Source organism: Triticum urartu, chromosome 3A, assembly GCF_056163025.1.
Source record: "Triticum urartu cultivar PI428250 chromosome 3A, HENAU_Tu73, whole genome shotgun sequence".
Classification (NCBI taxonomy): Eukaryota; Viridiplantae; Streptophyta; class Magnoliopsida; order Poales; family Poaceae; genus Triticum; species Triticum urartu.
The window spans coordinates 361,976,990-361,990,576 of NC_141875.1; the positions used below are offsets into that span (position 1 = coordinate 361,976,990).

General features: G+C 48.1%; 1 pseudogene; it reads right to left on the bottom strand.

The window, feature by feature from the left end:
- Window positions 1-3,062: 3,062 nt before the first annotated feature.
- LOC147979707 (uncharacterized) overlaps window positions 3,063-13,587 on the bottom strand; it is a 54,053-nt pseudogene continuing 43,528 nt past the window's right edge.

Below are 13,587 nucleotides of genomic sequence, written 5' to 3' on the forward strand. Positions count from 1 at the left end.
AGGAATATAATTTATTTAACTACAAAGTTGGTTGAAAATATTGAGAAGGTTCCTCCAACTCAATCCCAAATTAACATCAATAACCCAAAAAATTATTTAAGTAACATGATGAGATCAATATGATAATCCAAGAACCAGATACTCAAGATGTCCATAACCGGGGACACGGCTAACCATGATTAGTTTGTACACTCTGCAGAGGTTTGCGCACTTTTCCCCACAAGACCCGATCTCCTCCATTGGATTTCTCGCACTACATGGTGTTTGAGAAACGAATGAACGAGACACAGTCTTTCAGAAGCATTAACCCCTTACTCCGGGCAGACCATACCAAACCTATCCCACTACCTGCCGATCCACCTCTTCGGGAGCTTCACGTAACTTACTCAACTATGCTAGAGCCCAGAAGTTTCTAGCATGAATAATCTTATGATCCCTTTGAGCCTGGGTGGCGGTCCATAGGAAGATCCCACGGGTACTCCAGGATTTCCAAAAATACAGGCAACACTGGGTAATCCAGGTGCCTAAATCCACCCAGATGTGTGTTTAAGTTGCCACCTTAAGTTGAACCATTAATTAACAATCTCACATCTGTCATGGATTTCACTCACCCAAACCACGTCTACGAGCATAGCATAGCAATATAAGCAACACATAGAAGTAACTCCCAAGGGTTTGAATGTAACAGGGCAATAGGTTCTACCTCATCAACTACTTCCCAACCCACATGTTAATAACATCCTAACCATGCAATGTTTGAGGGTTGAAACTAATGCATAAAAATTGGGTATGAAAGGGATATGATCAAAGTGTGAACTTGCCTGCATTGTTGATGAAGGTGATTCGCACTCATAACTCTTGATAGATCTACTCGTCACACTCCGGTCAATCTATCTATGCAAGCAATAGAACCACACATAAGCAATCACTCAACAGATCAGAAAGAACGAAGAAGACGATTCGGAAAATATCAAAACCAAATAACTGTTGCAACATAAAACAATTTCTAACAATACCAAAATTATTTCAATTTGGCCTTATCAGAAAGTGTGGGTCAAGAGCTTTAATTTGCAAAAACAATCAACTCAAACGGAGCTACGAAACTCAAGTTATGATCAAACGAAGTTTGAATCTAAATCTGATCTAATTCAAAATTTAAAATTTCAAAAACAAGTTCAAGTTGTTTTACTGGATAGAGGAGATCATAACGAAGAAGTGGGCGTTGGTTTCGTTGGATTTGGTTAAACGGGTAAAATGTAGTGATCGTTTGAAGCAGAGGGACTAAACTGTGAAGAAAGAATTCACAGATGAGTCCCTGACCGAAAACTAAAACTAAAATAAAAGAAAAGGACTAAATAGCGAAGGTCGCTACATAAACTTATATGACGAAAACGTTCGCTGCGAAGAACAAAACAACGAACGTTCACTACTTAACTAGGTTATTAAGAAAAACCGGTTTTAATCAAAAGAACCGAATCGGACCGGGGCAATGGTTTTACCGGTCGGGGCGGTTTTCCTAGAAAACCGGTGGCGGCGGCGGTTAGCTCCGGCGACAGCGAGGCGAGGCGGCGCGGCGGTTCCGGTGAGGCGACAGCAGCGGCAGGAGGCGGCGCGGGGCGGCTACGCGGCGTGAGGCAGCGGTAGCGGCAGCTGGCGGCGGCGGCGAACCAAAGCGGCGGCGGCGGCTTGGATTGGGCGCGGGCGGCGATCTATGGCGGCGGCGCGAGATGTGGGCGAGAGCGGCGGTGAGAGGAGAGAGAGGGGGCTGGGCCTCGGGTTTATATAGAGGAGGGGGGTGGCGAACCTCGCGAGGAGTCCCGATCTCCCACGGTGGCGCAGCGATGCTCCGAGCGGAGTCCCGCTCGAAGATGAAGGCGGAGGCGGTAGGGCGCTAGTGTAACACCCCGAGTGTCATGCTACAGTAACCCTCTGTGATTAAGCCTAATCATTTGGCTAAAGAATGCTTAATCACCTTTGTTCAATACCTCTTTTGAACTCCCATCTGAATTCCAATTCAAATCATAAGTGAAATTTGAAGTTGCACAAAAGTTGCTGGAAAAATGTTCATCATTTAGCAAATATTCCAATACAACTTGATGTAAAGAAAAATAACATCACTCCTATGCTCAAATGGACACTAACATTTATAACAGTGCCATTCCAGCAATTTAAAATGCAAATTCAATTATGAAAATTCCAAATGAATCTAAAACTCTCCCAAAATAATTGTGGAAGTGCCTAAAAATGTACTGGACTTTTATTATCATGTTCCACATTTTCCTAAATCCTTATGGTCCCCAGATAAATCTTTTTTCCTTCTCTGGTAATTAGAGAAAAAGAAAAGAAAAGGCGAGGAGAGAAAAGAAGACCCCATCTCCCCATGGGCCACGGCCCATCCCACCTCAGCCGGCCAGCCCACCCCGACTGGCCCAGCCGTGCCTACATAACCTTCCCCCGTGGAACCCTAGGGCCCAACCGCACCTACCCCCACTCCTCCTGATGCCCTAAGCTCCACTCCTCCCACGTTCCCCCCTTTCCCTCGTCTCCTCCCCCCGTCTGGATCGGGGCAGAGGAGCCAGATCCCGCGCCGCCCCGATGCCTGTCGCCTCCTCGACCCCGACGCGCTACCTCGCCACTCGCCGGACTGCCCCGCCGCCGCTCGGACCCCCCCTCGCCGGACCGCTGCCCCGACGTCGAGCTCCTTCATCCTCGGCCTCCTCCTCGCGCCCGCTGCCAATCCCCTGCATCGGACGGTGAGGCCGTGGCCTCCCCCTTCTCTCCCCTGCTCGCGGTTCCTCACGCTCCGGCCGCGCCCTGGCCGCTCTGCTCCGCGCCGCCCGCCGCATCCCCGCGCAGCGGTCGCTGGCTCCGCGGTCACCGCGCCCTTCCCCGCACGCACGCGCTCCCGCTCACCTCCTGGCCGCCCCGCTCACCTGCTACGCTGATCGCGCGCCCCAGCGCCGCTGCCGGTCGCGCCCTCCGCCCGGCGCTGCTTCGGCCGCCGCACCTGCCGCTGCGATGCTGCTGGCCGCTACTGCTCTTCCCCACCGCCATTGCTGGCCTCACCTGCGCCCGCACCTGCCTCCAGCGCTCGCCTCCCGCACCACCGCACGCCCGACTCCCCTGCTGCTGCTCTCTCTGGCCACGGCCTCACCTAGTGCTTGCTGCCCTGCGCCGCTGCTGGCCTCGCCGGCGGCCACCGCAAGCCCCTTGTGCGCGTCCGTCCGCCCGACGCCACGCTCGGGTTCGCCCGTTAGCGCCCGCCCGTCGCCCGCTAGGCTCCCCCAGAGCCACTGACACGTGGGGCCCGCCCAGAAATGTTTTTGTTAAAAAAATAATAAAAATAATAATAAGTAAAATAAATAATAAAATTAATTAATTAATTAAAGAGTTAATTAACTTAATTAATTTTGATTAATTAAACTAAATTAATTAACCTAATTAATCTTGTTTAATTAATCTAAACCTTAATTAACCTAATACAGAGAATGACAGGTGGGTCCCACGGGGCCCACACGTCAGGTTGACCAGGTCAATGGTCAACGTTGACTGCTGACGTCATGATGACGTCAGCAAACACTATTCTGAATATTGTTGATTAAATTAGTTAAATAAATCCTAAAAATGATTTAAATATTTTAAAATTAATATAAAATAAACCGTAGCTCGGATGGAAAAACTTTGTACATGAAAGTTGCTCAGAACGACGAGACGAACCCGGCTACGCAACCCGTTCGTCCGCCACACGTCCCTAGCATAGCAAACCTGCAACCGTCCTCCTCCGTTTCATCTGTCCGGAATCCGCCTAGCGCCGGGAATTCATCGTCGGATGTTTATCCCCTCCGTCTGCAACGTGTAGTATTACGTTAGGGCAACCCTAGCTCTGCCCGTCGTCATGTTATGCCTTGTGATGCATTGTTTGCTCTGTATTTACTGTTTCTTCCCCCTCTTCTCTCCGGTAGACCCCGAGACCGATGATGCCGCTGTGATCGACTACGTCACCGACGACCCCTCCTTCTTGTCTGAGCAACCAGGCAAGCAAACCCCCCTTGAGCATTCCGATATCGCCCATTTCTTTCCCTCTCATGCTTGCATTAGAACTTCTACTGCTTTCTGTATGATCCTACTCTGATGCATAGCTTGTTGTTGTTACCTGCTTTCATATCTTACCTACTGATCCTAAACTGCCTAGTATAGGTTGGTTAGTGATCCATCAGTTATCCCCACCTTGTCCTAGTTGCCTTGCTTTATGTTCGATGACTCGATCAACATGATCGACGTCCAGGCCCCGACACCGCACATCACCCCCCTAGTTGTACGACTCTGCAGAGTTACCATCGAGTGCCGAGGGTGGAACCTCTTACATCACTCCTGATGAGATCTCCGTAGTGTAGCTATACGGTCGAGGTCATCGAGGGTGATTTCCTCCTTAACCACTTCCGTTACGGCTCTGTCGTGCAACCCATCAAACGTGAACCTCGAGGGTGGATCCTCTTACGTTCACCTTGATGACAACATCGATTGGAATTCACCGGGGGTGATTCCTCGGGTTTTCCCTTTGGTGTTAGACACACAGTTACTATGGTTACTATGATTTTACACTGAACCATGTTACTAAAGACGGGTCGACCCTGAGGGGTACCCGCGCAAGCTTAATAGCGAGTGATGTGGAGTCGGGTTAACCTGGAAGGTGCCCGCGAGATACTTACGAGGCGTGGCCGGGCATTCTTAGCCCTTGCCGCAAGTACTCGAGACGGGGCGATGGGGTCACATCGATTGTGAGTCTCTGCTCGTTACCACGCGTTCCTAATCCACTACGATTTGGATATTTGATCCGAGGGGCCTCTGGCTTGATAGCACTAACCATCACGTGGGCATAGTATGGGCGTTCTGCATCGTATACATCAGCCGAAGCTTAATAGACGTCAGCGATTGAGCGGCGCGCGCCGGGTTGGACTGCGCAAGCTCCTACCTTGTTGAAGGAGGTAGCTAGGTCTGCTCACCGGCCGCGTACGCAACGTGCAGGAGTTCCTGGGGAGATGGCCCATGACCCCTGAGGGCATAGGTTTAGACCGGCGTGCTGGCCTCTCTATTAAGCCTAGGTCTGGTTGCGGCGTATTGTTTGGCCGAGGCCAGGCATGACCCAGGAAAATGTGTGTCCGGCCGGAGTTAATCGAGCGTGGTGGGTAAGTTGGTGCACCCCTGCAGGGAAGAAAACATCTATCGATAGCCTGTCCTACGGTAACGGACACTTGGAGTTGTATCCCGATCGATACAACCAGAACTGGATACTTGTGATGAGAACTGGATGGTGATGAGATTTGGAATGTGTTGACACTTGGATAGTATGACTCTGGGATTGCTTTCTCGCAGGGAGTCGAGAAAGGATCTCTGGCCGAGGTTGATAACATTACTGCTACGTTACTTTATGCTACTCTACTCCCTCCTGTTGCTGCAAGATGGTGGTTTCCAGAAGATGCTAGTTTTCGATAGACTAGGATTTCCCCTTCCCTTCTGGCATTCTACAGTTTAGTCCACAGATACAACCCATTCCTTTGATACAGATGCATACTTAGTTTAGATCTGATGTAAGTCTTGCGAGTACTTTGGATGAGTACTCACGGTTACTTTGCTACTTCTTTTCCCCCATACCCGATTGTTGCGACCAGATGACGGATCCCAGGAGCCAGACGACGCCACTGATGACTACTACTACCCGGAGAATGCCTACTACTACGTGAAGACCACAGACGACTTGGAGTAGTTAGGAGGCTCCCAGGCAGGAGGCCTTGCCTTTTTGATCGTTGTTGCTTTTGTGCTAGCCGTCTTAAGGCAATCTTGTCTAACTTATGTCTGTACTCAGATATTGTTGCTTCCGCTGACTCTTGTGTATTCGAGCTTATGTATTCGAGCCCTCGAGGCCCCTGGCTTGTAATATAAAGCTTGTATTATTTGAATTTGTGTCTAGAGTTGTGTTGTGATATCTTTCTGTGAGTCCTTGATCTTGATCGTACACATTTACGTGTATGATTAGTGTACGATTGAATGGAGGGCGTCACAAGTTGGTATCAGAGTCGACTGCCTATAGGATTCCCCCTTTCCAACTCCTTGGCCGAAGTTGAGTCTAGAAACCAAAAACCGTTTTACTAACTTGGATGTGTGGCTTACGGGCCCACGTCACCATTGGGTGGTATTAGGATCTTTTATTCCTCGTCTATACTCTCGGACTCTGATCTCTCGTCTATTCGGGTTAAACTTTTTACTAACTCTGATTCTAGGAGCTCGTAACCACTTCCTCTCGAGGAGCCCCGACATTACCGATGATCGCTTGCTTCGCCAGAAGATTCTGCAGATACTCCTCGATGTTTGTCGAGGCCCTGTGCCCACTGCCTTGCAGATCCTGACCATAGTCAATCCCCGTGAATAATATCCTTGCCGCTTGTACCTTCATATCCAGTTGCTCCTATTATTACAAGATGTATTCTCCGTTGTTTCAAGAATCCTTTGTGCCTTCTGCTTTGCGGCTTATTTTTTCACTATGGATAATTCACTGAACCCGTTCATCCCTAGTTGTTCATATGCTTTCCAAAATACTTGGAAATACTATCGATCTTCCAAAAATACTCTGCAACCTATTGCTCTTGATTCTCCTTGCCTGTTTGCATTAGGGTTAATTCCATATGTTTAGCAATATTCTTTTAAATTCTTTGTGGTTGTCATTCTGTTCCTATGGATTCAACGTGTGAGCGAATACTCACAATCATCAATTAATTCTTGGAAACTTTCTTTCTGGCTCCGACATCGCTCTGGTTATGAGCTGGTTCTTGCCCAATTAAGATTTGATCGGGTGCACCTCTAAGTCTATTCAACTTACTCATCTTTTGATCAGAGCCTCTGCTTCTGATCCTTCGACTTGAAATCATAACTCCTTTGTACTCAAGCATCGAATTATTCAGATGTTTCTATAATCCAATGCCTTTGCACTCTTTCCTTCTTCTGATTGAGTACTGATACTCACATCAGATCCATTAAGGACCACTGAATCCTTTGTTGGATTATTATCCGGCAATGTCCTTCATATTCAAAATCTCGTGCACTCTTCCCCTGATACTGAAAGTGCGTTATATCGACTAGAGGGGGGGGTGAATAGGCGATTTTTATGAAAGTCTTCAGAACATGGGAGTTTTGAAGAAAAACGATAAAATTGAACCTATTACCATGCAGCGGAAGGTAGACTACACTAGGCAAACCATAGTCAAGTATTCAATGAAGTGAAAGCACAAAGACTAATAGCAGCTAGGTAGGAAGGATCAGGTAGGAAGATATTGTGAAGTCAAACAGAACACGCAGTCACTCAGTGAAGACAAATGATAGAGCAAACATACAATGACTTCACAAGGAGTAACAGTAAGTAACGTGAAGTGAAGATGAAACCAGTGACTCGTTGAAGACAATGATTTGTTGAACCAATTCCAGTTGCTGTGACAACTGTACATCTGGTTGGAGCGGCTAGGTATTTAAATCTTAGGACACATAGTCCCGGACACCCAGTCCTGAACACGCAGCTCAGGACACCCAGTCCTCACCGTATTATCCTTGAGCTAAGGTCACATAGACCTCGCCCAATCACTCTGGTAAGTCTTCAAGGTAGACTCCCAAACCTTCACAGACTTCGTTCACTGGCAATCCACAATGTCTCTTGGAAGCTCAGAACGCGATGCCTAATCAGCTGGAGGATGCACAGTCCTCAAGTGTAATAAGTCTTCAGATCACACAGACAAGAAGACTTAAGTGATGCCCAATTCTCTCTGGCTCTGGTGGTTAGGGCTTCTATCCTCGCAAGGAATTCTCTCTCAAAGGCTTCGAGGTGGGTTGCTCTCAAATGACAAAATCTATACTCTCAATCTGAGCAGCCAACCGTTTATGGTTGTAGGGGGTGGGCTATTTATAGCCACTTGGCAACCCGACCTGATTTGTACGAAATGACCCTGGGTCACTAAGGAACTGACACGTGTTCCAACGGTCAGATTTCAAACTCACACGGCAACTTTACTTGGGCTACAAGCAAAGCTGACTTGTCCGACTCAGGACAAGATTCGCTCTCATAGTCTTCACTCGAAGACATAGGTTTTTGGTTTAGGCATCACTTCAGTCATTCTTACTGGTTCTCTTGGACCCCACTTAACAGTATGGTGGTTCCTATGACTCAACACAAAAGAAAAAGAACTACGAAAGATCTAAGTCTTCGAGCTCCATAGGCTTCATATAGTGTCTTCTCTTGTCATAGTCTTCAATGTGAATATCTTCATATACCACCTTTGACTTCAATGTCTTCATACATTTTTAGGGGTCATCTCTGGTAGTAAAACCGAATCAATGAGGGACTTCTACCTGCGTTATCCTGCAATTCTCACAAACACATTAGTCCCTCAACTAGGTTTGTCATCAATACTCCAAAACCAACTAGGGGTGGCACTAGATGCACTTACAATCTCCCCCTTTTTGGTGATTGATGACAAACTAGTTGAAGTTTTCAACGGGGAATATAATCTGTGAAATTGTAAAGGATAAGGAATTGTCTTCATAAGTTGCAAGGGCTCCCCCTGAAGATGTGCATATAAGTTAATTTGCTTTTGGAATGCAAATGCACATGGCAGGTTGTACTTGTGGAGATCCACTTCAAATTATGATGACAATCCACTATGCATGTGAAAGTATATGAAGATAATGACATGCATAATGGAAAATGGACGTCTGCAGAATGAGCTAAGTGCGGAATTTATCGTCGCACATGCGGAATTTATCTTCGCAAAACAAGGTGGCAAATAAGTAGCAGACGACCATCTAGTTTAAGTGTTACAACTCATAAGAACCAAATGTAGCAAAAACGAGAGTTGTAAGCACGAAGCAAAATATAAAGCACCCGCCCATATGGACCCGCTTGAAGACTATCAATCTCATATGCTTCTCCCCCTTTTGTCAGTAATGACCAAAAAGGTTTGAAGACATAGAGCCTCTACTCGTTCCCATGAGGAGTAGGTGAAGTAGCAGGGTTGTTGGTGTTGTTTGGCGGTGCAGAAGAGCTTGGAGGTGCTGAAGGAGGTGGCGGTGAAGTAGCATCGTCTTCTTCCTCAATAATTCTGGCAGTCACTGTGGCAGCAGAGGAAGAGAACTCAGAGTCTTCAAGGGATGGAGTTCCTAGCAGCACAACCCTTCGAGGAGGTGTGGATTCAAACTTGAATCTCTCAGTGAAGCCATCCTCTTGAAGATCAGCTTCAGAACACATCATCGTGAGCCCTTTCCATGTGCGGCGACAGGTTTCATGGGCAACGAAAGCATTCTTGGTGGCAAGATTTCGAGTGTGATTAACATCCACCCAGAGGCTTTTCATCTGACGCTTCAGCCAGTCATGATGCCTATCCTGTTTCTGATGTAGAGCCACAAGAAGCTCTCGGTCGTTGAGAACACGAGTGCGCTTCTTTGGTCTTGGAGCAGTGGCACTGTCAGTGGCTTCAGTGGAAGCAGGGTGTGGTGCACGTGTAGTGCCAGCCAAAGGATACACCCGAGAAACTGCTTCAACGCCTTCAACGTTCTGTGTAAAACTCTGATGTTCTGCATTCTGAAGACTTAGAGGTTGCTTGGCAGGCTCAGAATATATGGCTCCAGTAGACATGTCCACGTCAGGCAAGAAGATCTGATGGTTGCGGGCTGAGGGCTGATAAGAGATGGCGGAGTGTAGCTTGATCAGCCTCATGACCCAAGTGGCGTAGAACTTCAAACCAAACAAATCAATGCCTGATGCAGCAAGTTGGCGTATGAAGAAGTCCTGTGCATTGAAGCATTTGCCATGAAGTATATAGAAGACCAAAGTCTTCATTGCACCCTGAAGCTTGGCATTTGGAGAGTGCCCTTTGATAGGCCGGAGAGTTCGCCTGATGATGCGATAGATGGTTCTGGGCAGGTACTCAAGGTCTTCAATGAAGAACTCTTTGGGATACGCAGCATCTTGGGGCAATGGCTTCATCATGCTGAGCATTTGACTCATATCAGGTTCTGGCCGCTGAAAGATGCTCTCAATAGCTTCAGCATGCAACTGACAGCCTTGCTCGAAGAGATCGCCAGGAGTGGGCAAGCCAGTGAGCTCAATGATGTCAAATGCATTGGCTTCGTGATGAACGTTGCCAGTCATCCACTCCAGGACCCAAGTCTTCGGATCTCTGCTGTACCCTTTGATGTGAAGTGTGGCATAGAATTGTAGCAGCAGCTCTTCATTCCAATGCTCTTCATCAGTAACAAACTGTAGCAGACCCACTTGCTTGAAGCAATCCAACGCTTCTTCTAGACAGGGCAGACCAGCTATAGCTTCAATGTCAAGGCGCTTGTGTGGGAAGATGCGACTTTGGTTGTAAAGAATGCAAGAGTAATAGCTTCGCTGAGGATAGCTCCAGAACCGATCAGATGATATCCTTTCCCTTGAGTAGGGGTTCCTGGAGCTATTGAAGAACGTGTTGTCTGCCCTGAAGCCATTGATGTTGAAGGAGCCAGGTGCTGATGCAGGACCTGGAAACCTTGGCAGTCTTGGGATTGGCTTCTGGACCTGAGGCCTGTGCTCAACATGATAGTTGAATTGGGGACCGACAGCAGACTCAGGAACAGAAGTGGCGGGATCAGTGGCTTCGCTGTCTTCTGAAGCTTTTGCTGGGGAGGGCTCCACATTAGCTTCATTGTTGGTTGTGGCAGCCTCAAGATTTTCATCCTCCACTTGACTAGTTAGAGGGCCGGTCACAGGCACGTTCTCCTGGAGAACTGTTTCTTGGTGGAGCAGGGGAGTGGGATCTTGTGGTACTTCTTCTTCTACGGCTGATGCAGCCGGAATGTCTTCAGCAGAGACTTGAGGCCTTGGACCTTTGCGAAGCCTGCAAAACGCAGACGACGCCTGTGGAGTTGGAGTGGGCTGGGCCTCATAGTCTTCTTCCTCTTGTGGGCGATCCGCCCATGAAGCATCCTGTGTAATTGTCGTCAGTGGACGACCAATGCTGATGAGTTCGCTGTTTTCTAACTGAGGAAGGACTGCATCATCTTCTACATTGTCATGATGACCAATGTCTTCAGCAGCGATGGGATCAGCTGCTGGAATGTCTTCAGCTTCAGGAGCCTCTGTGGAAGCAGGCTCATGAACTGTCAGTTGACGTTCTGCGTCAGGATGAACCATAGAAATGGGTTCAACTATCAAGGGCTCTGTGGGAGCAGCCCGAGCTTTCTTGGTCTTTCGCTTTTTCTTGGTGGGCCAGTAGGAGAGTCTTCAGAGTGTTTCCTCTTCCTGGCTTCAGCCTCAGCAGTTCTTGTCTTCTTGAGCTCTGAAGCTGTTGACCGACTCTTTGGCTTCGAGCCAGTCATTCTTGTTGGGAAGACAATCGGAATTGCTTCTTGCCTTGGTGCATCAGATTCAGCCGTAGCAGGCTTCTTCTTCTTCTTTGCAGCCATCCTGGGGTCGATGCCAGGACGCCCAAGTGCCTTGCGCTTCTCAGCCTCATTATAGGCTTGCACACATCTGTCAGCCAGAGTCTTCATGCGCTCACGCGAACCCTGAGCTTCTGCACGCTTCTTCACAAAGGCTTCCTTGAGCTCGTGCATCATTGTCTTGAAGTTCTTCACTTCTTGCACGCTGAGCTTGGCCATATGCTTCTTGAACTGAGCCTTTTCATAGTCAATCTTTTGCTTCAGCTCAACAATGCGCTGGGCAATAGCAAGTTCTGAAGCAATGGCGCCTCGGAAGGCGACACTGAGGCCAATGGGTAGCTGCAGATCTTCAAAGCTGATGTTTGGCGTGTCAAACCACTCGTCAATGAAGTTGTGGATGATGGTGACATCAAAGAGAGGCAGATCATTGAAGATTTCTGCTTCTTCTTTGCTCTTGATGAGTTGCTCAAGAGCATCATCTGCAAGATCTTCATCACTTGACAGATCAATGTCGTCGTTGCGCAGAATGGCAGCAGCTGTTAGCTCTTTGCCAGTGTGAGACAGAGGCATCTTGGCCTTCTGGGGCCTTGAGACACATGATAAGTCTTCAGACTGCACACTGTCTTCAGGAGGTGCAGTTGCCAATGGCTTCGCCCTTGAGATTTTTGGTGAAGGGGCCGGCTTTGAAGCTTTTGGCTTCTTCAACTGCTTTGGCTTCGGCACTGCAGGCGCGTCATCAGACTCAGTGTCAGCTGCAGGCTCATTCACTGCAGTCCCTTGAACCAAGATGTAGGTGATGAGGCCTTCAAGGTTGGCGAAAGGACCGATGACATTGGGTTCTGCATGTCGTGTGCCATCTGCCCTTGGAGATGAGGGACCAGGGTTGAAGTCTAACCCAAAAGTCTTCTTGTTCTGCTTCGCTGAGTTCTGAGAAAACAGGAAGTTGTGCTTGAACAGATTGTCGTCACGACACCATAGCAGTGACGACGAGTGTGCATCAGCAGGCTGTGGTCCACGGACCATGCATGGATAGAAGCCTTGAGCAATGGCTTCATCTCTGGACCTGGGTAGAAGATTCTTGAATAGGATGTCTCCCCACGATCTCTTGATGGCGTTTTTCTCAGCATACTCCTGGGTCACAAATCTGTATTTGAACCATTGTTCTGCCCAATATCTTCGAATCCATTGGATTCGGGTCTTGCGCTGACTGTAATCCTCTTCAGGATCTGTCTTGTACATTTCTGAGAGTTCATCTGGCAAATCTCTGGAGGTCTCACCATGATGCTTTCTACCACCCTTCCTTGCTGCTTTTCTCTGAAGCCATAAACTTTAACTTGAAAGGCTTCAAGACATTCAAAGGCTTCAAATGTTTTTGTTTGCTGGACCAACAGGAACTGGCTTCAAGAGAATTTATGTGATGCTGTAAGAATTCTGCAAATGAATGCAGACTATGAGAACCAAAGGATTCTCCCACGGACATGTACCTGTGACAGCATTAAGGTGCGAGGGAAGGGGAAGAGGTCATATGCATTCTCAGAAGATTTTGAAGATAAATCAGTTTAGAAGACATTGACCTCATCGTGCGAAGACATTCACTCATAGATAAGAAGTTGGTTCCAGATTTGTACGAATCCACAGATCAGTACAAGTGAGGAATCTAACTACTTTGTGAAGCACAAGTGAATATACTAGGCATGTTTATGAGATGCAGTATGAGAGAGATCTAGTTTGTGTGAACAGAAACTGCTTGTGGTAGAAAGTGACAGATCAATAGGATCAACGGTGCTGTAAAAAAGGGAGTTTTATTTACCACACTGAGAACTGCTAGACGAAATGGGAGATGAGGCCGAGCAGTTCGATCTTCCGTGCCCTAACTTGGCGACGGAGGACACCTACGGCGATGGCGGAGAGGACGATGTCCGCGGTCGGCGTGAAGATGGCGTCGGAGAGGTTGCGGCAGTGAAGCGCTTCGTCGCCGGCGTCGTCGAGAGCTAGCGGTGGCGCTAGGGTTCGTGCGAGGGTGGAAGAAGAGATAATGACCGCTGTGAGTGTGTATTTATAGGCACAGGGGCGGCACTGTGTTATTACACAGGTGCCCCTGGCGATTCGCATTTGAGGAACATGTGG